Source organism: Mustela nigripes, chromosome 17 (assembly GCF_022355385.1).
Source record: "Mustela nigripes isolate SB6536 chromosome 17, MUSNIG.SB6536, whole genome shotgun sequence".
In the NCBI taxonomy this organism is placed as follows: Eukaryota; Metazoa; Chordata; class Mammalia; order Carnivora; family Mustelidae; genus Mustela; species Mustela nigripes.
The window spans coordinates 57,025,813-57,053,595 of NC_081573.1; the positions used below are offsets into that span (position 1 = coordinate 57,025,813).

A 27,783-nucleotide genomic window follows, 5' to 3' on the forward strand; every position below is an offset into this window, starting at 1 on the left:
TGGGCTTCTTCCTTTCAACTCACAGCTGGGAAGGAGTCAAGCCCTGGCCCTGGGGCTCCCTGCACACTGGCTTCAGGCCTCCGTTTCCCCACTTGTGAAATGGAGGCTGCTGGCCGCTGCCTAACGGGGACTGACTGGGTGACATGTGAAGGGGCCGGGACCAGGTAGCCTTAAGTGGGTTTAGATCACACCCCTGAGCCCCGCTGTGCAGCTTGCAGCGGGTCTGGAGTGGTCTGGAGGGGCCTTCTTCCCAGCTGGGTCTCAGGGCTGCAGGAGGCGTGGCTGAAGCTGCACACCCTGTGTGACCAGGGTCTGCTGACGAGGCCAGCCACTACTCCTCCCGCCTGCTCCAAACCGCATCGGTTCCCTTCTCCCTCCTCCCCTCCCCCACTTCACACACTTGAGCTCTTTGCAGCTTCTAGGACCCTTTCCCTGAGTCCACATCCCCTGTGCTCTGCAGGTCGGCTCTTGCCTCGTTCCCACATTGTGCCCCAGTGAAAACCTGGGTGCGTGGATTTCCCCCTCCCCGGCTCGCTGGCCCCGCTCACGCCTTGCGTAGGGATGCAGGAGTCATGGGGGCAGGCCTGGGAGCCGCTGGTCCCCTGCACTGGACTTGGAGCAAGTGATAGCCTGGTGGCGCCCCACGGTGAGGACGGCAATCCAGGGGCACAAGGCATCCTCCATTCTCTAGACCCTAGTAGTGTCACCCCGACAGTGGTTTTAAGAATCATCACTGGTTCTCCCTGGAGCACTTGGCACAGGACAGACTGGAGCCCAGATCCCTCAGGGGACAATCGTGGGGATGGAGCCCTCCACCCACGCCTGGAGGGCCAGTCTCTCTAGAGCTCAGGAGCTGCACTCTCAGGCTGTGTAGACGGTGGTGTGACCCATGCCAGCTCACTGGGCGGGAGGCCTGTGCTACCTGGGCCTCCGCCCCCCTCCAGCAGCGGGTGTAGGAGCTCCGTGGGGCTGCTCCCGACCCCAGCACAGAGCTGGAATCCAGCTCCTGAGCTGCTGCATCTTGGGAGTTGGCCCCAGGTGCCAACCTCGGGTTACCTGTCACAGCTGAGCTCCCCCTGATTACCGGAGCCCGGCCCTGGGGCCAGGCAGTCGGGGACCAGGGACGGAGGTGCAGACCACGCCTCACACACATGGTGATCTTAGCCCACCTTCCCTCCAGAGCTCAGTCGGGGGGGGGCCTGTAAGCTGAGCGCAGCACCTCTGTGGCTTGTGGTGGGGGAGGGGGAGCTTCCACCCGGGGGCCTGATCCAACCTATGATGGGGGGATGGGGGGATAGAGCGGGAGCCACCACGGGGCGGGGGGGGGGGGGGGGGGGGGGGGGTCTCAGTCCCAGCGGGAGGGCTCGGGTGGGGAGCTCGCCTTCTGCTGACTTGGGCCCCTCAGGCGGGAGAGGGGTTGCTGCCAGGGCAGACCCCCGGAGGCTGGAAGAACGTTTCCCTCTGTCGCTTGCTAAGCTGGAGGGTCTCACTCCCCTTTTCCTCTCCTGGTTTCCGGGTGGGTTTCTGCCTCCCTCCCTCTCCCCTTCCTCCCCACGTAGCTGCTCCAGGCCTCCCCTCCGATGACCCCCACTCCCAGTGTCCTTCTCCAAAGCTTCCCTGGGCTCCCCTCTTCTCGGTCTCTGGGGGCCCCAGCACTCTCTCTGCGCTCCTAGACCGTCCGGGCTCCTCCCCGGCAGCCCAGAGGCTCCCACCACTCCGTCACCCCCTCCCATGCCCCCTGCCGACCCCAGGGAACCCCCACTCTCCAGAGTCCCCCATGCACCCCTCCCAGTGGGCTCTTGGGCCTAAGTCGGCCTTGTAGGTAGAGGTGAAGGTCAGGACTGCCCAGCCCCCTTTGCCACTGAGCGGGTTAGACCCGCTCTGACCCAGCAGGATCACAGCCCGCTTCCCTCTGGAATAAAAGGAACACGGGAGCCGGCTGGCCAGGTTGACCTTGGATCGATCAGGATCTGACCCTGTGAGAGCAAAAATTTTAGAGCAGAGAAATTCCCAAGAAGAAAACAACGAATTAAGATGACAGAGAACCCCATTTTGCCTGGAGCTGTCCCTGGAAAGGGGTGGGGGACGGAGAAAGGCTGTTGTTTGGAGGAGTTTCTCGGAAAGAGAAAAGGTAGCAGCGGCTCCCACAGGGGGCTGCCCTCCCCGCTCCGGAAACGCTTCCCCCAACAGCGACCTGTAATCCCCGACTTTCCTTCCACTCGGTTCTGGGGACCCTCAGGGGAAGGAAGGAGGCACCGCAGGCATCCGTGGTGACGGGGTGCATCCCCAGGGGTCCTGCTGGGTCACAGGTGGGGCTCCCCGTGTTCCCATTATTGGAGCCCCCAGTGACGACAGAAGGGCCAGGCGGACCCCCGCCGGGATGACAGCTGCTGGGGATGATGGAGCCAGATTTACCATCACAGAGAACCAGAAAGGGGGTGCAGATTTTTCCTCACAAGGGTGGGCCCCTGCCTTCTCTTGTTTCTCTGAAATCCATTCACAGAGAGGACCACAGGAGAGCAAAATAGAGAGAGAGAGAGCGAGCTGGGAGCGTGAGAAAGGCCAGGGCCAGGGCAGATGGTGTAGAAATGCTCCACTTTGGTAAAGATAACTCCCAATTCTGACTTGAGATCTTGGAAAGGTCTCCCTGGTCATGGTCAGTGTTTTGCTCCGGGTGGATGTGGGACCTTCAGTCTAAGTCATTTCTCTCTGTGATGCTTGAAACTGGGATGATAGTCTCGGTTTTTGTAGTAAGAGGGACAAAGGAGTGATACTGCAAATAGTAGTGAAGTAAACAAGGATGGCCCCGGGGTGGGGATGGACTTCGGGAGAAGCGGGACGATACAGAACCTTCTAGCAGGCCCCTTCCCGGTCTGCCACCGTAAGGAGCCCGTGATGGTGATGTGCTCACCTTGAAGGGGGTTGCAAAACTGAGCTAGTGCAGAACTCAGACCAGTGCCGGGACCATAGCGAGTGGTGAGCGTTAGCCCCGCGGCTCTTGCTAGAATTTTCACTGTTGTGATCCACAAGGCGCCCATGAACTGAAATGGATTTCTGTGCCTTTGCTTAGAGGCTGTGTTTGCTCCAAAGGCGTCTGCTGACTCTTGCGTGGCTTCAAGCGGAGGTGGAGCAGCCGGGGCAGGAAGTGCCGCCCGCTCCCTAAAACTCAGCCCTGGTGGCCTGGGTCTGCTAACACAATCCCCTTTGGGGGGCGTGAGGCGACCTCCTACCGACCTCCGACCTATGTCTCCCCTGCCGTCCCCAGCTTGAGCCACAAAACTTCCAGTCCCAGCAGCTTTGCTCTCGCCCCTTCCTTCTCCCCGGTGGAACCCGTTTGGGACACAGGACCTGGAATCAAGAGCCGAGTTTCCGAAATTGCACTGATTCACACCGACTTTGGCAAACAGCTCTGCCTCACCACCTCCTGTGCTCAGACCGATTGGAATCGGGAATCACCTTCCCCGGGAAGGCTAAGCCACACAGAAGCACAGGCTGTCCCGCTTAAAGGGAACAGGGCTGCCCTAGGTTTTAAAGCTATTTTCTGCTCAAGACCACGAAAAATTATATCGTAGAAAAATAACGAAGATGGGGGGGATGTTCAGCAACAAATAAAGCAATTTGCAGGGACAGCGCATGCACCATTTGTCCTGTTTTTATAAGATCGAGAGAAAATAAATCACAGTAACAGTCGTAGCTCATGCCTGTGGGTGTGGATTCGATGTCAGGCAGGGCTCCTCACTGGTGTGTGCGTGTGTGTGCACGTGTGTGTGATTTGTACACGATAATGCCAAAATGTAAAGAGGTGGTATCTCCCGGTGCTGGTATTTTAAGTGTTTCCCCTGCCTCCCTTTTGTGCCGCTGTGTTTTCTAGATATTCGATAATAAACACGGGATACTTTTGCAAACTATTTCTATACACTTTTTTCTTAAGAATCATGAAAAGTCAGGTCAATTGCCCTTTTCCCGTGTAGAGAGGAGGGTCTGGAAGCTCCGAAGGCAGGGGCTGGTCCCGGCTCCCACCCTCCAGCCAGGCCAGCTGGATCCTGTCTGTTACCTCCGCGGGACCCCATCACATCGGTCCGAGGATTTCCTGGAGTTGCTTAGTGGAGGTCTTCCCACATCCTAGATGATCAATACGTGATATTAAGTAATGCTTTTTTAAAAGGATGTTTCACGACCTCCCCAGCCACATCAAAGTGCAAACAAAACCTTCTCCCCACCTCTAAGATGCCTGTCTCTGGGCACACTATCTGTTCTACTGGAGGGTTGGGCGGGGAGGAGACACAGGACACAGGGACCCTCTGGGACCAGGCTCTGAGCCATGCACCGCACGTCCGGTCCCATCTGGAAGGAGGATGTGGGGGTCCCCACATTCTAGGTGAGGAGGCCAAGATTCTGTCCAAGAAGCTCAAGCTGGTCCCCAAAGTCTTCCTTGTCCCTCTTCCCGCTTCCTTCCCCGTCTGTCTTAGTGATAGAAAAGTTCTGCTCAAAAAGCTACCCTATACTACCAAATAATTACACTGTTGTTGTTTTAACTGAATTGGTCAGCCAGTTTAATTAAAGCCGGCAGGCGGGCGGCCCCCCACACCAGGGCTGCAGACAGCCCCCGCTGATGCCTCACGCCTGGATCTTAGCAAAACAGAGCTCTACCTTGGAGGGCAGGGGGCCGAGGGGTTGGTTTAAGAATGTTATCGTCTCATTTAAGAAAAAAAGAAGAAGACAGGCAGAACTGTTTGGTCAACAGCAAAATCAATGTATAAATGACCCTTCCCATCCCATGTGGCCTATAAACTTTCCTTCCTCCAGATTCTGAGAACCTGGGTTTGGGGAATATTTTGTTTAAAAAACAACAACAACCATACATTAAGTAAAAAGAGGAAAACGTTTTGTCATCAACATTGTAGTGAAGTGTGTATTTCCCGTAAAGTACGTGACTCCTCTCCGTAAAACTGTTCCAGGAGTGTTCATGTGGGAGTTCCAAACGCGATCGCAGTCAGGCGGCGGATCCTGCAGGCTGTGTGGAAACGGGCGGGCGGCTGGTGAGTGCCTGGTTGACCTCAGTACCTCCCTGAGCACTGTGACAGGGAGGGGTGGAGGGAGACTAAACCGAGAGCTACTGATGCTGAATGACTTCTGCGGGTCCCTTGCTCAGTCTGTCCCGCTCCCCATCAGCTCTCCGAGGCACCGAGGTGCCCTACTGGCCGTTAACAATTCACAATTGGGGGCCAACAGCCCCACAGAGAAGCTCTGGGGGACAGAGCTGGAGGTTTGAATCCCAGCTCCGCCCGGATGACCTTGGATCAGCACCTTGGACCAGACAGGGCGCAGGGTCAGTACCAGAGGGCAGGGTGAGGCAGGCACCGGCTCTGAAAGCTCAGTCACAAAGAGAAACAGTAGTTCTATGTTTACAAACAAAACAAAATTTAGAACTTACAGACCCTGAAAATGAGGCCCCAAGGACATGTAAAATATTGTTTTGCAAAACAAAAACAATTAATGCAAAAAATCCATGATAAACTGAATATCAGAATTGTAAAGGAAGACAGGATCCGACCCTATCTTTGTCTGAGACTTCCCACTTGCCTCCCCCTGATCCAGACCCTGTGTCCTGACTCCACTTAAAACTGTGGTATTTACTCGGCACGGATTTATTTTTGCCTTCATTTAGATCTTTCTTCTTGATGTCTGATCTTTTCAGCACCCCCTTTAATATTCTGTGCCTGAGGCCAGTGTCTCACTCCCTTCCCCTTGCTCCCTGCCCGGGGAACAGCCTCACCCCTCTGGGCCCCCATGGGAGGGGTCTTCCTAGAGCCAGCCGGGCTCCCAAGGGGAGTGTGGCTGCAGAGCAAATGTTTGACCTCCAGGCCAGGATGGCTCCTGCGTCCACATGCAAAGTACTGGGGCCAAGTCCTGAGACACCCTTGCCTCCCCTGAGCTAGCGGTGCCACTGGGCAGACAGGAGTAGGGCAAAGGAGAAGGCTGCATATGGGAATCTACCGTGGACCAGCCAGGGCCCCGGAGGCCTTCCTGGAGGAGGCCACACTCTACTAGGCCAGGGAATTTGAAGAAGGGAAGAGACAGTGCCTGACTGAGATAACTCTGACACGATGATCGGCTTGAAGAAGTCACCGAGGCAGATGCAGGGCTGTTATAAGGTCCAGGCAAACAGACACACCCCTCCCTTGGCAGCCGATTTCTTTTTCCTTTTTGGCTAGGGCCCCCACACAGGTGCACCCGGGAGCCACCTCTCCGGCCCGGCCCCCAGAGGGGACGGTGGCCTCCTTGCCCACACTCGCTTCTCAGGGCATCTGCTGGCCAGGCCTGTGTCTTCGGGTCGCCCTTTCCAGCCGCCTGTGGTCTCGGCTGGTATCTACTCCTCACCCAGGTCTGCAAAGGCGCACTGAGCCCAGGTGTCTGCATGTCCCTGGGGGCCTCGTTTACGGGGTCTGTAAGTCCTGAATTCCTCCATGGAATTCTTTAAATCCTTCCTCAGTCCCTCTTGCCTGGAAGCAAGCCCCCAAAGCCCATCAGCTGACACAATCCAGAAAGTCAATCCACTTCAGCGAAAACTCAGTGCTCCCACTAATCACCAGCCCAAGGGGCGGTGAGGGGCTGGTGAAGCCGGCTCCACGGTTGGGGCGGGGGCCCCGCACAGACAAAAGCGTTCAAGGAGGGTGTGCGTGGATCTGGGGATATGCCTGTGACGCACACGGTTAGGATGGAAAAATCGGGTTCCCATCCAGTCCGATGTGACCCCCCCTACACAGCCTGTGTGTAGGCAGAGAGAGGCCTGGGTGGGGAGGGCTAGGGGCCACCGAACGCTGCCTGTGGTGACTTAGGATGAGAAATCGGGGGGAGACAATTTCTTAAAACGTCTTCTTTCTATTTCCTGGCAGTGGTTGAATCTTCTACAAGGCTGTCACCTTTGTACCAGCACTAGCCAAACCCCGGCTAAGCTACTTGCATCTAGTACGGCTGGTGAATAAGACCGACCTGAGTTTCCAGGGAAATACACAGAGATGAAGGCAGATTCTGGGTGTCCAGGGCTGGGGGGAGCTAGGGGACGGGGGCCTTGGGGTCTGGACATGCTCTGGAACCGGAGCCGGTGGAGGCCGCACCGCTGTGAGCGTGCCGAACGAGACGGCGGTTCCCTGTAAAGCCCCTGGTTTTCTGTTGTGTGAACTGAACCACAGTGGAAAAAGAGCTGCTTCCTTTTTGTCGAATGAAGTCACCCCCTAACTTTGAGTTATGCTTTTGATGACTGACCTGGTTTGGTTCGGACAGCAGTGGTGCCGGTCAGATGACCGATTTCTGACTCCGTGTTTGTGGAGCCCAGAGGAGCGACCACGGGTGCGTGGGATCCAGCTGGACGACCACCGAGGGGTGGGGGGTGCATAGAAGAAGGGTTCTGGCGCGTGCAGCCTCTCCTCAGGGCCGCGGTCGCCTTCTAGCCCATCAGCCTTAACTTCGTAACACAAAGGTCTAGCCTGTCATCCCAAGACTAGCCTTCTAGAACCTCCACTTTGGTGGAAAGGGAAGAGAAGGTATTTCCTGTGTCTGTCCCCGTGCCCTTCCATCGCTGGTCACTGCATACGCTACCAGAGGCGACTCACAGGATATAAATATTAGAGAGAAGGAAATCGTCAGTGCAAACCACAGAACTGGGTAAAGAGGAGAAATAATTAGAACACATCCACCGAGGCCATGAGCCCTGCACAGCTGCCGTCGTGGGTCATAAACCTGAAACGCACGTGCACAGCGTGTTTACCTTCCCTGTGAGACCCCGGTCAAACGCGACAGGTAGACACTGGGGCCCGCAGACCCCTGCCGACGTGGGCCCCAATCTCCAGACTGACCCGTCTTTCCTTGGGGGGCTGCATGCAGACACACACTCCCACGGGCCCCATAGTGGGCTCGCTGTGTACCAGTCCACACACGCAAGCCCGGACCAGACAAGCGTGTGTTTACCTCCACGGTCAGGATCAGGAACAGCACTTGGGCCCCATTCGGCCTGAGGGGTGATTCATGTCCCTGGTCTGTCTGGGCGAACCTGCGGTGGGGGCCAGGGCTCATGGGGAGGCTGGAAGTTGCCAGAGAGAGGGTGGAGGGAGCATGGCCGGGGGGGGGGGGGGTGTCTTGATTCACCCAGAACCCCATTCGCAGCCCATCCGTTGTAGAGCTCCACACGCAGGCCATGTCCCTCTCCCCTCCCTCCCCCTCCCCCTGAGCAGGTCCAGCTGGAAGGAGACAGCGCTCCGAGTTCAGTGGGCGCAGACAGGACTAAAGTAAACAGACTGGTCATCGGCAGGCAGTCAGCGGCCTCTGGACAGATGATCAGCGTTGAGCTGGTGGCGGACCACACACACGAAGCCCCCTCGGACCACACAGGCATCCGCCTGCCCGGCCTGCCTACGCCACACGCACACACAGGCTGGCCTCGCCTCGCCGGCGCGTTTCCCCCACGCCACAGGAGATCTGCAGAAGGGTCTAGAAATAGCGCAGGGTAGCAGCCCCGTGGCTGCCCCTGCTGCCCTCAGGGGCCCCTGCTGAAGCCCCCTCAGATCGTATCACGCGACAGAGACCACTGGCCGGAAGAGGCCAATGGCAGGTCTCAGGCTCATGCGCTCTGTGAGCCTCGAAGCCGCATGTCTCCCTTGCGAGCTGGGGTGCTCGCAGCAGCCAGCAGCAGGGTGTACGGACCCTCGCCTCCCAGGGCCATGGCTCAACACACCCCTCGGACCCCCGCACCGTGTTCCCCTTATTCTCCTCCAGAAGGTGACCCGCATCCCCCTGATGCCGGCCCACCAGCCAGGCCGGCACCCCGAACACTGGTCACCCTTTGCCGGGCGGCCGCCCTCCTTCCCAAGGGCAGCTCCCACCTGGCGTGACTTCCACGAAACAGAGACCAGCCAGGACACGTGCGGCTGCGTCCTGAAAGCTCCCCTGAGAGGGAGGCCTCTGAGGGCTACTCGCTAAAGCTGTGCCCCTCCAGCATGTCCAGAGCATCTCCCCCACCCCGCAGCGCTCCCCCACCCCCAGCTTCCCTGGGTGAGCACAAGGTGAGCGGGAGGCCGAGGGACGCTCTCCGGGGACCTGCTGCTCCTCACTGTTGGGACCCTGTGTTCAGACACCCACAGGGGGAGGCCTGCCCCCCCAGTCCACTCTGTCATCTCAGCGAGGCTCCTGGGTCCCTGCACACCTCGCTAATGAGGAGCGAGCCGGCCACGGTTGGGCTGGCGGTGGTTTTGGCTGGGATGCGCCTTGGAAGGGGGCCCATGTACTCAGACTCACCAGGCTGATGGAGCAAAGGTGGGGCCCCCCTAGGCGGTGGAGGGGGCGCAGGCTGAGGAAGAGCGTCTCCGTCCCGGTGACACCTTGGACCCCCGCTCCGGGGTGGGGTGTGTGGCCCCAGGCCGCCCACGGCACCATCTGCAGGCTTCGCTCCATGCCCCGCGCGGCCGGCGGCTGACCGGAGCCATCTGTCTTCATTACGCGGGTTTATTTGGGGAGGCGGGCGATGGGGGGCTGTCATGGCTGAGAGAAGGCTTGATCTATTGGCAGACATGCTTTGAAGCCCTCTTCAAGGCTGCAGCTCCGCAGATCAGAGCGAGGCGGATGGCAGCCCTGGGCATGTCCCCACGCATCGGGGGTTTTCATTCCGGGGGGGGCTCCCGGAGTGGCCCTCCTGGGGAGAACTGGGTGTGAGCCGAGCCTTTGAACTTTGCACTGCTGCTCTCTTGGCCTCGCCCACCGCTCAGTCCAGTTTTTTTTTTTTTTTTCGAGGTCCGGTGCATTTTGAATGATCCAGTCCATTACTAGGAGGGGTCAGTGCTGAGCACCAGGGACAGAAGCCTCGTAATCTGGAGGGGGAAGCACACAAGAGGCAGAGAGGGCAATGAGATTCTCAGAGAGTGGGGAGACACCAGGACAGCTGCACGGGACGACGGGCTGGAAATGCCGGCAGCAGCTTCCCGGCCAGTGGGCAGCAGCCCTGGGCCGGGCTCCGTCTGGATTTAGACCTCAGAAACCAACCAGGGAGAATCTGTTCTCCGTGACTCTGGGCCATCCTTCAAGGCCCAGCTCCCTGGTACAGCAGCCCAGGGTATCTCAGTATCCTCTTCTGGGAAACGGGCTGATAAATGTACGGAACTCCCACAGCTGTCCCCTGAGGACCGCGTGAAGTCACACACCCCAGTGAGACCTGGAGTGCTGGCCGCAGTGGCAGCCGCAGTGGCAGCCGCAGTGGCCGTCCCTGCGGGGGGAGCTCCACGTTTAGTCTGCGCCTGGGATGAAACCGCGCTGGAGAAGCTCCGTCCCCTCGGGCAGGGAGGAACAACGCAATCTGGCCCCGTCCCTGCCGCCTCTTGTGCCCTGCTCCTCCGATGGTGCTGAATGATGAGTGACTAGTCTGCAGCGTGAGGAAGGCTTCCCACAGCGGAGGGACCCTGAGATAGCAGCCTAACAGAGGACTGACCTGGCTCCAGGGCTCACTCGACCTTCCCTCTGACCTTCCCCTTGGGGCTGCGATCAGGCTCGGCGCACATGTGGCGGTGATCGGAGCCGGCGTAGAGTTAGGTGTCCTGTCCCTGCACTCATCCGTGAAATGGGTCTAACAGCCCTAACGGCAGGAGGACAGTGAAGACTGACTTTTTAAAGTCGGAAGCATGTGCCGGGTCCTGGACGGCTGAGCAGTAAATCTGCTTCTGTCTTTCCTTCCTTCCCCTGTCCCCCCATCTCTCACATTTCCCTTTTTAAAAGACCACGAAAATGTGCAGCAGAGTCCCTAAGCACTGCAGAAATCGCCTGTGAGGACACTGGAAGCAGCCACTTTAAACGGGGTCCAGAGCCTGTCCCGGGAGCCTGTCCCCGGAGCCTGGGGAAGCACGGGAGGCTTCTGGCTGGAAGCAGAAACACAGGCTCCGGACACAGGTCCCACGGGGCGGGTGTTCCCGAACCTGTGCCACGGGGCTGGGGGTGGAGCGAGGAAGCACCAGCTTCCAGAAGGGGAAGTCCCCGTGTCTTCGGGATCAAGGGGCAGCGACACTTGCTCACTCACTGAGCACTTCCTTGGGACCAGGCGCCTTGAGGTTTCTGTGCCTCCATTTTCGGAGACCTCCCGTTAGGGGGTCGTTTGTTGCTGCCGACCTGGGGCACAGAGAGGCCCCGACACCCCGTCCCACGGGCACACTGCCCAAGCCCGTGGTGCTCCAAGCCTGGAGGACTGGGCAGGGGGCTCTTCCACTACCCACCAGATGTCTGGCCCGCATGGACGGCCGCGCACCAGGCTGGAAGACAGACCCCGCGTCCCCGCCGGCCTGCGGAATCCCATCCTGTCAGGGCCCAGCGCAAGGACAACACAGACCCTCCTCTCCGGCCGGCCTGGGAGGCGTTTCGACTCCTGCTGAGAAACATGAAGGTCGTGACCCTCCAGCTTCCCCAGCTGCCCTTTCCTCACCAGGGGAAAATCTGACAACAGACTTGTTATTTATGAAGCTAATGCAATCCAGAGGCTGTCGGCACATGGGAGGGAGCGGGAGAGCGCTCGGGAGAGGGGTCTGGCCCCACAGAAACCCGTTTCACTGGCTGCATCGTGAGAAGCTCCCCAGCCCGCGGTGCCCGGCAGGCCGGCAGGCACTCACCCAGGGGCCCCGGTCCCAGGTGCCTGTGAGCCTTCCCTGCTTAGTTCTCCTCGGGAATCGGAATCGGGAATCGTGCAGGCGGAGGGAGGAGCTCCCCGGAGCCAGCATTTCTGTGGGGCAAGGCGGTCAGTGACTTCTCACGCCTCCTTGTTTTCATGCACGGGCTCAGAGACTGGCTCTTCCTGGGAGAAAAGCTAAGTTGGTTGTTTTTTTATTGTTTTGTGTTTTAAGGTGAATTTTTTTTTTTCTCCTGGGAAGTTTATTCTCTTCAAGACTCACAAAATCAACATCGAAGAATGACTTAACAGAGAGATGCTATTTTGTTTTTCTATGTTTCATTGACTAGAGGTGACGAGCGGGCATGGAAAGACACAAACACTGTGTCACACGGACCTGGTGTGACTCCGGCCCCTCAGCTCACTGGGCCTGTGGTCTTGGTTGGGTCACCTGATGTCCCCTTCACTAGTAAAAGGGAGAAAGGGCCAGAACTCGGCCCTACAACGTGTGAGCTAATAGAGATGAGCAGGCAGACGGCCCAGCAGAGCCTGACAGGGAGCAGGCTGTAGGCACTGGGGACTCTCTTCTTGTCTCCATCCTCGTCTTCTGCTGGACACCTCACGGCAAAGGGATCACATACCCAGACAATGGAGCTGCAGGTCTGGGTTCAAATCCCTGCTCTGCCCCTCGCTGGCTGTGTGACCTTGGATAAGTTATTCAACCTCTCTGTTTATCTCAGTTGGTTTCCTCATCCGTAAAATGGGGATAACCAATGGCAGCAAAAAGTGAATTAGTAATCCACAGCACCGAGAGAGCCCCTGGTGCAGAGTTAACTGGCATTTACTATTGTCATTATAGGGAGAATTGCCATTTTCAAACCTTTGATTTAGAATTACTTAAAAATATTTATTACACAAAAAATTACATTAAAATACCTATGACACAAAAAACACATTTATTACATGGCAAAAATAGTAACAATAATAAAGAAAACCCTACCAAACTTCTATTCTGATAAATCCTATTTTAAGGTGCTTTTTTAGTATATGGATGGTTTTGCATCTTTTTGTCACAAAGCAGCCCCTTGAGCTGCTCGTCTTGGAAACACACGGGCTTGTGGAACAGGCTGCATGTGCCCTCGGAGAGCAGTCCACTTGGTGGCGAGGGTCCCCTGCACATCTCGGCGGTGCCACTGGACGGGCTGTGTGCACATGCAGGTGCTGTGTCCCTGCAGACAGGGGGCAGGGTGACTCGCTGCGTGTTTTCAGAAGCGTCCGCTCCATACTCCCTCCTGGAGCGATGATGTGCGCTAACGGCCGTCCCCCTGTCCCGCTCACTCGGGGAACCGCACGGGACTGCTGGCCACCACAGCTCTTGGGTCCACGTATTTCACACGGTCCCTGGTAGTCGCTGGTGCTTCCTGCAGGGAACCAGCCTGGGGGAGTCCGGGGCCTGCGTGACCCGCGTGCGGCGCCGTCCTCCGGGAGGGAACACAGGCAGAACTCGGGATGTAACGAAATGGAATCCGCCTCGCGGAGAGGCTACTTTCTGTCAATTTCTTTTAGTCTCTTTTTATTTATTTATTTTTTTGGACAGGTAATTTCTGATATTTTTTTTTTAATCTCAGAATAACCTCAGGTTTAGTTTAATTAGCCTGCAGGACTCTGGAACCCCCACGAGACGCCATGCACTGGTGTGGTTCTTTCCATATTTTAACGCGTTCACATCCACACGCTCCTTGGGTAAGGACAGCGAACGGGTCAGCATTTTCCCGCGCTCCTTCCTGATCCCCACGGGTGGGCCCCGACAGGGAGAGCCGGGCCTCCTCTAGTGCCCAGGGAGCAGATGTCCCCCGTCGTGCGACGTGGCAGTGAGCGGTTATGACCCGTGTCCCCGGGGTTAAGGGAGCGGCCTGGCCATGTTCAGGGTGCTCACCTCGTTGTGCAGTCAAGTGGGCCTGCCAGCCCGCTTCTCCCTTTGTCAGGCCCCCTCCCTCTGCCCTCCTGTCCCTGCCCCTCAAAGGGAGCCTGGCTCACGACGCACGCCCCGCAGAGACCCGCACGCCCCGCAGAGACCCGGCATCCGCACCCACGGCCCGTTTCCTGGGAATGCCAGTGTGTGTGGAGTGGGGGGCTGGTCTCCTCTGCTCACAGCCGGGAGGGCAGGTCCTCCTCCTGCGCCTGGCCTGGCTCTGCTTCCTGTTTACTTCAGAGGGAGGCTGGGGCCCCTGGGGTCTGCAGCCAGCCCTGCGGGCTGAAACGAGCCAGGCCGCACGAGGGGTTATCAGCGCATCGGCCCCGATCAGGCCGCGGGGCTCTGCCGTCTGTCAACTGTCTTCTGTCATCATTGAGAGTTCCCTGTCCTGGAATGTCATCTCGTTAGGTGTGTCAGGCCTCCGTGGGATGCCTCAGAGTCTCTGCAGGGACCAGCTTCCCTTTTATTTGCAAAATTAGGACATATATACTCTTTTAAAGCCAATAAAATTTCCGTTTAAAAATTTCAAAAATGTCATCAAAATAATTTCAAAAATTTCATCAAAATAGAAAAAAATACTCACCCTAAACTTTATTACTGAGAAATCGTATTTTGGACAGATTTCATTAAACATCTGTCCCTGCAAATTATGCCGCTAGAGACCACCGTGTCTCCTGTGACAAGCAGGGCCAGAGGCCACCTGATGCTGTGTTTGCGGGATGACAAGCAGTGCCGCGGCGAGCTCGCGCGCACTTCCACCTGCTACTTCCCGGGATGTGGCCCCGGGGGTAGCCGATGGGAGCAGAGGCGTTCATGCTCAGAGGCAGATGTGTCTGAGCCAACCGGCCACTTGCAAGGACTGACCACCCTTCCAGCCCCAAACAAGCTGCGCCTGGGTCCCCTTCCCACCTCACACTGGGTACCATCTCATCCCGTCCGTCGGCCAATGCCACAGGTACAAAGTAGCATCTCACGGTGCTCTCTGTTCTTAAAAAAAAAAAAAAAATTACTTTGCATGTACTTGCGGGTCACTTAGGCCCTGTGGACCAGGACAGCCCTTTAAATGCTGGGTCTCCGGGCTGCAAAGACGGTCATCCAAAGACGGGTCCAGCCCCATCCCACACCTCCATCCATCGGATACTTGAATCAGCTCAACTGATTATCTCAAAAGATGGTCCTACCTCTGGTGTTGGAGTGCTTCAGTAGATCGGGGCCTTGCCACTGCCTGAGGGGTCCACTGTGTGCCCAGCTCTGCCTGGGACCTGTGCCAGCGACCCCCCACCCCCACCCTGTGAACAGTGTCTCCAGCCCTGAGCCACGCTGGGAGCACATTACTAATTCCATCTTTGCTCCAGCCAAGCTCACGGAGACACAGAAAGTGAAGGAACTCGCCTGGGGTCACACAGGCAAGAGAACCAGCGGAGTGACTGGCTGAATTGTTGCTCCAAGCCATGGAGACGTGGCGCACAAGCCTCGGAAGGGATCCCTGAAGCTGCTTAGAGATCTAACCTAGCAAGAAAACTCTTTCTCAGACAGGAGACTCCTTAAAGATTTCTCCCACAGACACTTGCTTTTGCTGCCCCAGGAAGCAAGAACCACTATCAGACACCCGCTGAGGTCTGGGCTGTGGGCATTGCGCCGGGATCCCTTCTGGTGGCTTGGGCTAGTGGGAAGCAGACCGGGCCCAGCCTCCAAGGTGTCCCAGTGGGCTCAAGGGGTCACTGGACCATAGAGCAAGAGTGTCTAAAATATGATTCATTGATATAGACCCAGTGAGTCCATAGCATTCACCCTTATTTTTTTGTTTCCACTCTGAACTGCTTTTAGAGATGAGCCTTTCTTCCTACAGAAACGTCCTTACACAAAACAGGGACCCACGGGCTGCGATGACTTCATCTGTGTTCTCTCGGGCCTTCTCTCTCCAAACACGGCCGCCTGTTTCCCGGCTGCCCACCTAGCCTCTTGTTATACTTCCAAACTTCATTCTCCGTCAGGTCTCCTAAAGGAAGTTTCTGGCATCAGTCAGTCACACTTTAGTATGAACTAATCCAACACCTTCAATAGTTGAACCTTACCAAGAAAGAGCATATGCATTTTTTAAAGGGGGGCATGTTCACCCATGAGATTGACGTCCGGGATTTGGACAATGGGGAAGACACATCTATAAATGTTGGAAAGGAGACATCTCAGTTCCACTAAAATTAATCCTTAATTTCATTTCACCCCCCCGCCCCCCCACTCGTTGCCTCTGCTTGGTCGAGCACATCTCTGTCCTCAGGATGTCCAACTACAGGCTACTTCGACTCTGAGGAAGACTGGGTGGTAGAAACAAAATCTTTCATTTTGCTGTAAAGCAAACCAAACAGAACTTAACAAAACAATAAAAACAAAACAAGACAGAACTATGCACTGTGACCCCTTTCGATGTAAAGACTGTGCCCAGGGCCCAGACCTTCCAGTCAGTCCCTTGCGCACAGACAGCGAGCGTGGGGCGAGAGTGCCCGTGGGGCCGGGGCCCGCTCGCTGGGGCCGCTGCGGCCTGTGAACTAAATTTATAAAAGCTTGCATCCCAAGACCCTTGAGCAAAGGTTACTTGAGGTCTGTTCAGGGTTCAGGCTTAAAAAAAGCATCTTTATTTGGCAAGGAAATGCCTTGTGAGAAGGCGCTGGGCCGGCGAGGGGCACGGAGGGAAGCTAGGACTCGCTGAGTTTTTCTTCTGGCATTTACAGCCCTGAAAAATGACTGCAGCTTCCTCTGGCCGCCAGAGCCGGAGCTGAAGAAGTGACCTTTAAGGAGAGTCTGTTTACTCCATCCTCGGGCAGAGGCCCTTGCGTGAGCTCTGCGAAGCGGCACCCTGCCTTGGCGCTGACCCCGGGGCCTGCATCCAGACCCGCCAGTTTGGGAAAAGCTGAGGAGGAGAGGGCGGCTGGGGTGGGGGGGGGGTGAGGAGCTTATTCCCGGGAGGTCAGGGTTAGCCCCTTCCCGCTGGGCGCCGGGGCTGGCCTCTGGCCCGGAACAGCCTGCGAGGCGGGTCTGCTGTGACCTGCCATTTCATACTTTGTACGTTCTGGAAACCCTGTCCTAGGGCCAGCTCCAAATTCTCCTGCTTTTTAGACAAAACAAGAAGGAATTAGCCTGGATGGGGATACTCCTCTCTCTCTCTGTGGGCCACACCACAGATTGGATTTGAATCTCGATCCCCTGGACCTTTACACCAAGGTACACAGACGGCGAAACAAAACCAGCCACACTGGGGAGCACTCAGGACCCTGCCTGACACTCTCCGAAACTGTGCGGGCCACAGATTCTGACTCCTCCGCTCGGCTGCTTAAATGTCAAAGAAATAAGCATATGTAATGGGACCTGCGAGTTTTCCAAAGTTTGAATTAAACCTGAAGCCCTGGCTTTGGGTTTTTAAAGATCGTTTTGAAACCTTCCTACTCACAACACAATCACTGCTGACGGTTTCTCCACACCCTGATTCAACAGTTTCTGTTCTAGAGAGACCGTGTTTCATTATAATCCTTTGGCTTCTGTTGTAAATGTAACAGTCCTTCCTTGGAGAAAATCTAGGAGTTTAAAAGGGAAAATCAAAGTGTGGTGAAGGCTGCCCGCTTACAAGTGCCCGCGGCCAGCACAGTGGCAAACCGTCCTCGGTCTGTCTGGTGTGTTTGTGCATGTGTGTGCACATGCACGGCTACATGTGCATGGGTGTGCATGTGTGCAGACGTGTGCGCACAGGTGTGAGCATGGCATGTGTGCATGTGTGCGTGTTACACGAAGCCAGCGCCAGGGTCTGTCCCACGCCGTCCTCATCACCGATATGTCATGCGCACTTCACGGAAGGTCCCTTATAAACCTCACTTTAACGGTTGCCCCATATGCCAGCTTATGGATGTACCATAATTTATTTTACTAGTCCTCTGTGATTAAAAAAAAATGTTTTAAAGTGTGCAAACTTCCTTTCCCAGTGGAAAAAAATAGAACAGCTGCTCTGGAATGGTTATTTGTGATTTCCTGAAATTAGGTCAAAAATATTACACATTTTTTGTTAACCCAAGTACCTACTTCCTGGTGGATTCCAAATACCGAGCCGCTAGGTGACCGGAGGAAGGGAAGTAGCCAGACCCTTTCCTTGTGACCCCGGGGTGGGCGAGCTGTGGGCTGTCCTGGGCCTCGTCCCTCCCGGCCTCTGGTGTGAGTCATGAGCCAGGCTGACAACAGATGAAAGAACGCGCGGGGCCTGTGTCTGGGAGCCGGCATTCCCAGGCTCTGCCCAAAATTTCAGGGGTCCCCGAGCCCTGAGTCCTCACGGAGCCCCTTAGGAATTCCCGGGCCCCAAAGTTTAATTAATAGGGATCCCCTCTGACCCGGCTCCAAAATTATCCCAGATCCCTTCAATCCGTAATTCTGGGAAGATCATGAAACTTTTTTTGTTTTGTTTTGTGTTTTGTTTTAGCACTCACTGTTGACATTCAATAGGGCAAACTTAACTTTTGCAAACACTGAAAAACTATAAAATCCTCTCGGAAACTCAAGACACTGCACGCATCACAAAGAATCACCAAAAAAGTGAAACTTTTAGATACTCTTAAGAGTTGGGTACATCTGCAACAAATGTATATTTAGCACACTTAAAAGAGTTACAAAATGAGCACTGCCTTAGTAGGGGGGTTTTAAAATAGTTACATGTGTTTGACCGACTTAGTCAGTTAGAACGGACTTAGTCCCTTTTCCTCCATGAAACGTCCATGTGACGCAATGTTCTTCTCCGACGCCTGCGGCCTCTGGTTAGCAGCTTTATGCCTTGCTAGTGGACGGCTGTCCTTCAGCGCCCAGGCCCACGGACAGCCAGGATGCTTGTGCTCTTGGCAAGTTCACCAAAGTCCTAAAAGCCTCAGTACCTTCATCTATAAAATGCGGCGCCGCCTTATAGCTGTGATCCCAGAAGGACCTGCCGCATGGACACTGCTTGGCGTGCGGGGACACTCGAAACATCACTCAGGATTAAGCATTTTGTTAGTTCTCTTGGAAAATCCTGAGATGCAAATAGACCAGTAGGGGTTGGGGGCTGGAGGCTTCGGGATGAATGGGTGAAATAAACATGACCGATGACCAATTCTCATTTCTAAATGTTTGGGACTAATTTGGGCTGTAATCTCATATTATAAATTGAATTCATCGTCCTTGAAAGTGGGAAGAGACGCGTGTCCATGTGTCTGAGAGCACTATCGAATTGGAGGGGCTCAATGATCGGGAAGGCGCTTTCTCCAGCAGGATTCTGTGCGGCGCCTCACCAGCAAGGTACGCGGGTTCCAGTTTTTGAACCTGTGTCGGACGAGGCTCCTAATTAATGAACAGTGACAGTTAAGCTCACACTCAGGGCACAACTGCGCAGTGTCGTGGGGTGTGCTGTGCACTCACACAGAGCACTTCCTGTAACCCTCCCATGCAGGGACAGGCACAGGGCGGGCGCAGGGCTTGTCCCAGGACACCCGGGCTCAAACCTGGGGGGTCAGCCCCAGGGTCTTCGTTTGCTGTCTCTCTGCTGTCAGCCTAAAATGTTGTTCCTTTCTAAGGGGGAAATATCTGTTTATTTTCTCCTCTAAAATAAAAATTAAAAATTCTAGAAGCTTCTGTTATGTTGCTCTCGTAATGGAAGCTTATAGAATTGAAAAGAGGCAGCTCCTTCCCTGAAATATAAAGATGATGAGGAGAAGCTGGAGAATATGTGACAGATTCTCAGGATTCATGCTACCTTGGGGCAGAGATTTTATTCAGTTCAAGCAGCCGAGGAGGTAGACACAGAGCTCCCACTGAGGGTTTCTTGGGCGGCTCAGGAAACAAGACAGAGGCACTGCCTAGCTGGCAGTGCTGGTGTTGGCTGGCAGCACCGCGTGGGGCTGGGGCCCTTCCGCCTGCCTCTGAGCTGTGCACCTGCCCCTCCTGACCTGCACAACCAGTCAGCACCCCTGCCGGCCTCCCGATCTCCGGGCCAGGCCTCATGGTAGTGCCCAGGCCAGAGACGCCATGGGAGCACGTCCTCCTCGGGAGAGGGCCATGGAGGGAAGGCTCAGGTCTTAGTGTCAGAGATCCCCATGTGGACCATCCCCTCCTTGCACGGTGGCTTCATCCCGGGCGTGGGACGCACATCTACAGCGTGGGGGCAGAAGCTGCGTGCTCTGAGGCTCAGAGCGAGGGACCCCCAGGGTAATGCTTCAGCCGCACGTGTAATTTTCCCAGGCGCTGCAAGCGGCCTCTGTCATTCCACTCCCACCGGGTCCCTGCATGAGGTCTGTCCAGACAGGCACCACGTTTAGAAGAGATGGACAGATGCATCTACCCTGGTTCTCCTGCCCCCCAGCTATGTGACCAGGGCCTCCTCCTCAGTAAACGGGCGTCAAATGGCACCACCTGCCCGCTGGGTTGTTGGGTCAGTGCCATGAAAGGAGGCCCACCCCCCTGCCTGGCACACAGCAGGTGCTCAATCAGTGCTGGCCAGCACTGTAACTGTCACGTGCTCGTAATCACGTCGTGCCACACAGACGCAGGACACCGGGCAGGGCAGGGATGAACAGCCTGAGCTCGGGCATTGCCCCTGAAGTAACTAGAGACAAAAGTGTGGGATCTGACTTGTAATCAAAGAGGGAGTGCATTTGCAAACTAGCAGGTTACAGTTAACATAAACTTTGGAAACCATGAGGAAATTAAGGATATCACTTTAAATTAAATATCTTAAGTAGACGCGTACTTTAAATGTGATAAGACAGCTATGCTACATTAAGTCAATGCCGATCGGTAATTAAAAGCGGGTTTCTCCAGGCTTAGCTGCCCGAGAGGAGAGGTCGATGTCTTCGTGCGGGAGCTGATAGCCGTCGGAAGTATGGTTTTAATAATCCTTGGCCCCATTTGCCTTCCACTTGGCAATAATAATGATTTGTTCTTGTAATGAAATGATATTCATTTACTGCGAGTGCGGTGCGCACCCAGAGCGCGATACCATCGGTGTCGCCCGTCCTGAATATGACCCGCTACGAAATGATTTCACGGAATTCTAGAGTATCAGAGCTGCAAGGGATGGGGCCCCATCAGGTCCCAGACCTTCGTCTCACACATGTAATCAAGGGTTTGTGGAGCTGTTCAGAGGCTGTGAGCTTCTGGGAGATTCCAGGGAAAGCTCTCTCCCCTCCCCCACTCCTCTTCCTCCCACTCCCTCCCCCTCCCCCTCCCCTGTCTTCAGTCTCTGGTTTCTTCCTGTTCCCTGCTTCTCTCCCCATCCCTCCTTTCCTTTCTCTTCCTCCTCTTATTCTCCCCTGCCCCTTCCTCCTGAGTGTCCCAACCCTTCCATGTTGAATGCCCCATGTCTGTACCCCACTTCTATTTTCTAGCTGAACAGCGTCTCAACATCCCCATGGGTGAGACCCCGAGCCCTTCTGGGGGAGCCTCGGGGAGCGGCCCTGGACGGTGTCCTTGGTTTTCCCACAGATGCTGGCTTTACATTCAACCAATTGAAAACCACAAACCCTTTGGCTCCACCCCCATCTGCCTGCAAAGAATGGCCCAAAGGAATGGGTGTCACATGGTTGCTTCATCCCAGAAAAGACCCCCAAAGTGGGTCCCAGGACCCCCAGTCTCCATCACACTCCCCAGGCCATCAGTATCGAGCCCTGGGCCCCTGCAGATGCCCACAAGAATGCACGAGGTTTTTCCTGCAAATGAGGAAACCTGGGTGCCCCAGGCCTTGGCTCTGTTCAAACAAAAGCCACTCACTCATGGGAGAGTCACACAACAGAAAGAAGAATAAACCTGTGTGCTTCCACCAACACTCAACTTTCTCTAGCAAACATCTGTCCCGCTTCGCCCGAGGGCTGCGGCTCACGCTGGTGGCTTGCGCACCGCAGTGTGGGGCTTGCTGCGGCCAGAATGCCCTGCCTACAAGGCGACTCACAACTTCCCAGAAAAGAACTCAAGTTTCTACAGACGCTCCTTCCTCTCTGCACTCCCAGGGGTCTGACAACAAGGCGAGTCTCCCACACTGCGACCCTGAGGGCCGGCGTCGGGGTCTGTGACTCCCGGACATACTGCCCAGCTCCTGGGCAGAGTTGCTGGGCCTGGGCCGGGGACACGACCTCGCCAACTCGCCGCCCTGCGTTTCTGAATGTGTGGTGCAGTTCCAGGCGCCCGCCTGGGCTTCCAGGAAGGCTGACTTTCCTCAGAGATGGGCCACGCTCTCCTTCAGGGAAAGCTTTACTGGGCGCAGATGATCTGAGAGGCTTATGGTCTCTGCTCCTCCAAATTCCTGAACGGGAGTGCTTCGGCCCTGTCATCAAACTCTGAGGAAGCCTACAGCGCCAGCGCGCACTTGTTTGCCTCCCAGAAGAACAGTTAAACATCGGCTAATGTGGGCGGCTCACAAAATTTCCATGTTGCGCTCACAAGGCCCCCAGGGCCCTGCAGAGCCACAGTCCTGATGCGGGTCCTGCCCCCTTCCCGCCCGCACTCTCCCCGGCCTGAGCCCCGGCCCCGGCCCGCGGGGACCTACAGCGACTACTGACCCTCAGCACCCGGCAGTGCTCGTGGAGCCCCGCTCGGAGCAGAGCCCCGGGCTCGGCCAGACGTCCAGGCCCAGCTCTGCTCAGGGAGCTGCGGCAGAGGCTGGTCCCGCCGGCGCGCACAGCCGTGCAAAGGGAATGAATGAGCAAACGGAAGCACAAACAAATGAAGGAGGAAGGAATGAACCAGCCACTGAGTAAATGATGCTGATGCCGCTAGGATCTACCCTTCTGCCCTGGGGTTGGTCGGTCTGGCGGTGAGAAGCCCCCAGCAGCCAGGCCCATGCGTCCCAGCAGGGCAGTCGGAAGTCGTCAGTCCCGGATCCACCTCAGGGAGAACTGCAGGGGTGGGGATGGGCAGGAAGGGGGCAGGTCAGGGCCGCCTTGCCACACTGCCCTGCAGAGAGCTGTTGTAGAGACTGTCGGCCCTCATCTGGGGCTGCCAGTAGGGCAGCTGGATTCGGCATGCGGCTCCTAGGACACATCCCGTCCGGAACTGCAGCCCGGACGACTGAGGAGGCAGCCGGAGGTGTCGGTCGGGAAGGCTTCAGAAGAGCGGACCGTGGGCAGCCGGGCAATGACAACTGTCCAGGTGGCGAGTGGGGGAGGGGAGGGCTGTGGCGCTTGCCGGAGAAGATCCCAACCAGGAGCTTCCTAGCTCTGTGGTCGGGGACCTGTGCGCACAGTGGGCTGGCACTGGGGCCGTGGGGAGGGCCCTTCCGACTGGGCAACACTGGGTGTCCCTGGGCATCTTTGGGCACCAGAGGAAACGTCAGACATTACTGGGCATTGTCAGGCACCACAGGCATCCAAGGGATCCCTGGGAATCAGCGGCCATTCTGGACCCTGTTGGGCATCACTGGGCATCTTAAGGCACTGCTGAACATCACTGGCCATAATGGGGCATCTCTGGGCATCACTGGACATCATTGGGCTTCACATCATTGATGAGGGGCATCGTGGCTATGGGAAGATCAGCCAGGGTGGACGGAATGATCAGTAAGGCTGGGCTGGTGACACTCGTGGTGAGGAGTACTGGATGAGAGCAGCAGGCTGTGGAACGGGTGGTTGCAGACAAAGGGGTCAGGAATGGTGGCTCTGGGCAGACCCTGTGCTCAGGTCCACACGGAGACAAGCTTGGTGAGGAGAGGCACTGCACCGTAGCACTGGGAGCCACAGCGACAGGGAGAATTTCCCAGTGTGCTTTCTGGGATAATTTGTCATTGATTTGTCAGTTTGTCCCATTGCTTTGATGCATTTCTCTTTACTTTTAAGAATAAAAATTTTAGAGACGCCTGGGTGGCTCAGTGGGTTAAGCGTCTGCCTTCCACTCGGGTTGTGATCTCAGGGTCCTGGGATTGAGCTCCGCATCAGGCTCTCTGCTCAGCATGGAGCCTGCTTCCCCCTCTCTCTCTGCCTGCCTCTCTGCCTACTTGTGATCTCTCTCTGCTAAATAAATAAAATATCTTTTTTTAAAGAAGAAGAAAAATTTTACCTCCCACCTGGTTTCCAAAATAATTTAATACATCTTTTTAAAGAAAGCAGCATAGAAACCAGGATAACTGAAAAATCAGAACAGAACAAAGCCAGTGGAAAAGAAAGAGGAACAGATGACACCAGACATCGCAGGTCCCTTCACAAATTAGTCATTAAACAAAATCCATGTGCATGTGCTGGGCACTAGCTAGAGGGAGAAAATAAAAGTGAAAAGCACATATGTCCTGCTTACAAGAAGCTTGTAATTCGGAGCAGAGAGTAAACACTCGTACAAAATAAGTTTGATGTCACAATGTGGGAGGTGGGAGTAGTATCACCTACTTCGTGCTGGGAGGGAAGAGAGGAAGGAATTCATGACTTCAACTAGCAATGGAGCTTCCTGGCAGCTAAAGGAAAGGTGGAATGGGTTGAATTATAGGAGTCTTATTGCTCAAAGGAAAGACTCACTTTAAGAAATGACAGTGACTGGTTGATTCATGGACTTAATCCAATACTCTGGTTAGAAAAAACTCACTTTTTCATACTGACTTTTGAGAGTTATCCCCGATAAATAAGTGAGTGGAAAGGCAAGCTGAAGGACAAAATGTACACAGCCATCTTTTTTGTAAGGAAAACACGTTGAACAAACAGAGGAAAACCCAGACTATTTCCCAGGCTGCCCACAGTGTGGAATGAGGGATTCACCTGTATCGGTTGAACTATTTGGATTCACCTGCATCGGTTGAACTCGTCCAAGCAAGCATTTGCTCCTTTCCCAGTGAACCAAAGGGAGGATGTCACTGACTGTAGATAAAAGGAAGAAAGCTCCCCCCAGGGAAATTTCTCAAAGCAGAGACTGGGACAGGTAAGGGGAAGCTACCGTGAGCAGAGCTGCAGGCTCCCCACAGCCATGCACGCCTCAACCTGCCAAGGAAGGGCTCCCCCGCACAACCCCGCACAACCCCGCACAACCTTCAGGGAGGGTAGCCACTGCCTCCCTCCACGCCAGCCCTGCCCATCGGAGGCGGGCTCCAGGGCAGTGGACAGCAGGCCCGCTTTGATGCTGTGTTTTTTTTTTTTTTTTTAACAAAAATACAAACAAACAAACAGACGGGGAACAGACACCAGGAGGCAACCTCCCGTCTCCTTAAGATCCTGGGCAGACCTGGTCCCCCGACTCTGCCCCCCAGTCTCAAGGCACAAATCAAGATCTCTAGCTGCGGTCACGCAAGGGTTTATGTTAACAGCAATTAAGGTGGTTTCCTGCGATAAATGCCTCAATCTTCATTGAAATCTGCGCACACTCAGCTTTCTGGCCTCTGGATGCTGCACTCCGCAGAATGAATCATGTCGGAGGTCAGTCACTCTGTCATTTTTTAATGGTCTGGCCAGGGAGGAGGGCCGCCCGTTGCTGTCAAATGTACTGTTGGGCCCAACAGGACAGCACTGGGGACAGGGGGTCAGGGGTAAGGACATCTGCAAATGACTTTCTGGGCCTCTGTCCCCTCATCAATAAAAGGGACAGTGATTTCTGCTGGGGGGTAGATGGGGACTGGCTATGGCAGGAGAAAGCCAGTTAAATTGTTAGGGAAAAACACGTCCTCTTAGTAGTAAACAAAGGGCTAAGAGCTTGGACACTGGCGTCAGGCAAATCTGGACAGAAATCAGAATCCTGACACTGTCTGGATGATGTTAGGATAGCGGCTCAGCGGACTGCCGAGCCTCGGTTCCCTCAGCTGTAAAATGGGTGTGTGCGGTAGCACCTGCACAATGCACACACAGGCAATCGCAATGACCTCTGGGCACCTGTTCCAACAGCCAGTGCCCATCCCCCCTCCTAACTGCCCCCTCTTCTCCAAGACACATTCCACCACCCGGCCTGCCAGGCCCCGTATCCGTGTTTAGTCTTCCCCTCTCCCCGCCCACCACCAGAGCCCCACTGGGGCCGGGTCTTGGTTTTAGTCTCTTCTCTATCCCCAGCACGCAATACAGTATCCAACACACAGTAGGTGCTCAAAGAATGCTTGCCAAGCAAACAAAGCACAGGCTAGTGAACGCCATCCCGTTTGATAAAGCATGCATGGGGTTAACGGCGAAACTGATCTGCCGTAAGCTGTAAGGTAAATCAATAGATTTGATGTACTTCATCTGCAAAGGGCTCCTTTTCTGAAGGTTTTAAACTTCTGGCTCTAAAACTCTGATCTAGATGTAGGGACAGAGGGCGGGGCGGGGAGCCACATGGGAATTTGGTGGCTATAGTATTTTCCTTTTTTTTTTTGAATGGTGCCGGTCCTGTGTTTGGGGGCCACGAAGCCGTCCCTTCCACACCCTCCCTGCCCCCCCCCCCCCGGGTTAACTGACAGTGGTTTACTCCCTGCGCTTTCGAAGCAATCACAGCCCTCAGGGTGCAGTTTTTCTCTGTATTTGCAAGAGGAACTGAGCTGGATAACATGTGTGGATCAGTTGTGGGGAGAAGCCCCCAGGTCTTGGGGAATGCCGGCCCCCCAAGCATCCCATCACTGAGACGCTGCCCATCCCAGGCTGGAGACTGGAGCAGAACATCTGTACAAAGCAGCTGGCCTGAAACTTCCCTCTGGTGAGGACCCATGCTCAGGTCTTCGGGGACAGTCTGTGTGTGCACCGGGGTGGAAACCAGAAAGCAGCACAGGAGGGAGAGAGGCAGATGACCAGAACCATCCCAGCGTGTTTTAAGTTGAATGAGAGACACGTAGCCAAAGTCGGATTCTGGAGAAGGTTCTGATTCGTTTGATCCACCCCTGCCCCCCCACCTCCAATGCTCCTTTCAGTAGAGCAGGGATGCGGGGAACGACCAGCCCTTCCTCCACGGAAGGTGCGGGACAGCTTCCGACACCGGCTCGCCTGCCCAGCCAGGCCCCCTCCAACCCCGGGCCTGCGAGCATCTGCTGTGGCTTTCTCGCTTATCTCCTCTGCGGTTTCAATGTTCATTATAAAATCATGTTTTACTTTTAAAATGCAATAATGGTGGAACCAACCTAATTAGGCACCGAAACCAAAATCTCACAGAAAAGAGAGTTTTCTTTTTTACCCACTACAAGGGAGTGGAAATCCGATTTTCAGTAAATCCGATTTGCAGTAGCTGAGGAGCGGGGCGGAGTGAGGTGCCGGCTCCGTGGTTTTAATTGGTTTCAGTGACCTTGTGGCAGAAACACGATGCTCTTTGGGAAACAGATACTAGCAGAGGGGGAAATGCCTGTGATTGATCCGGATGAAGGACCACGAGCTTCAAGATGCAGCTTCTCGGCTTAACACTCGACGCACGCCCACTTCCCCCTGTTTTCCCATCTTTAGGGTGGGGACAGAAACGTCCAGCTGTTTTGCCACCACTCCTGAGGCTGGGGTAAGAGCCACACACGGGCTACGAGGAACCAGTCTCTGTGCGGCGGGCCTGAGGGGCGCTGGTGTGGCGGACGGCACCGCCAGACGCTGAGCTCCGAAGCGAAGCGACATGCAGGCCTCTTGGTGTCCGCGGGCAAGTGGTCCTTTTCCATCTTCAGCTTCGACACCGGCTCCCTCACCCAGCCCCACTGTCTGGTTGTCTCTGCAAGTGACACTCTTCTCCGCGGGGCCACCGCGTCCTTCCGCACTCTGACGCCCGCACACGCACGCCGCACACGGGGCCGTGGGAGGACAGCGCACGCCTCTCGGCTCGCAGCAGCGCCCCGCACCGGGCGCTCCGCGTTGGGGCGGCCCGCACGCCGCCTTTCCTGTGGGGCCGGAGCGTGGGCGCCGGCGATGCCAGGGTCCGACGGGTGTGTGGGAAGCCCCGAAACGAGCCTACGTGCTCCCAGAAGGTTCTCAGGCTCATGTGGTTTGCTGCCTGGCTGCCCAGCTTCCTCGTGACCTAGCCTCTCTGTGCCTCAGTTTCCTCATCCGTGAAGTGGCGGTGACAGCAGCACTGACCTCACGGGGAGGGCACGGTGAACACACGAAGCAATACTGACCGAGTGCCCCAAGCGGCCGTGGCCGTGACTGTGCCCGCGAGCCGGGGCCAAGCCCAGGTGAGGGTGCAGACGCCCCGCCCGCCATGCGCAGCTCCTGGGGGCCAGGGTGGCGGGAGCTTCCTCCCCACGCCCAGCCGCCCACCCCACAGAAGCCCTAATCCG

General features: G+C 55.9%; 1 long non-coding RNA gene across 2 annotated transcripts in view; it reads right to left on the reverse strand.

Annotated features, from left to right (window-relative positions):
* LOC132005167 (uncharacterized) overlaps positions 1-27,783 on the reverse strand; it is a 412,778-nt gene that overhangs the window by 213,671 nt on the left and 171,324 nt on the right. For both annotated transcript variants that reach the window (XR_009400748.1, XR_009400749.1), the window contains exon 2: positions 9,292-9,860. This is a non-coding gene — a long non-coding RNA (uncharacterized LOC132005167). The remainder of the gene's footprint in view (positions 1-9,291; positions 9,861-27,783) is intronic.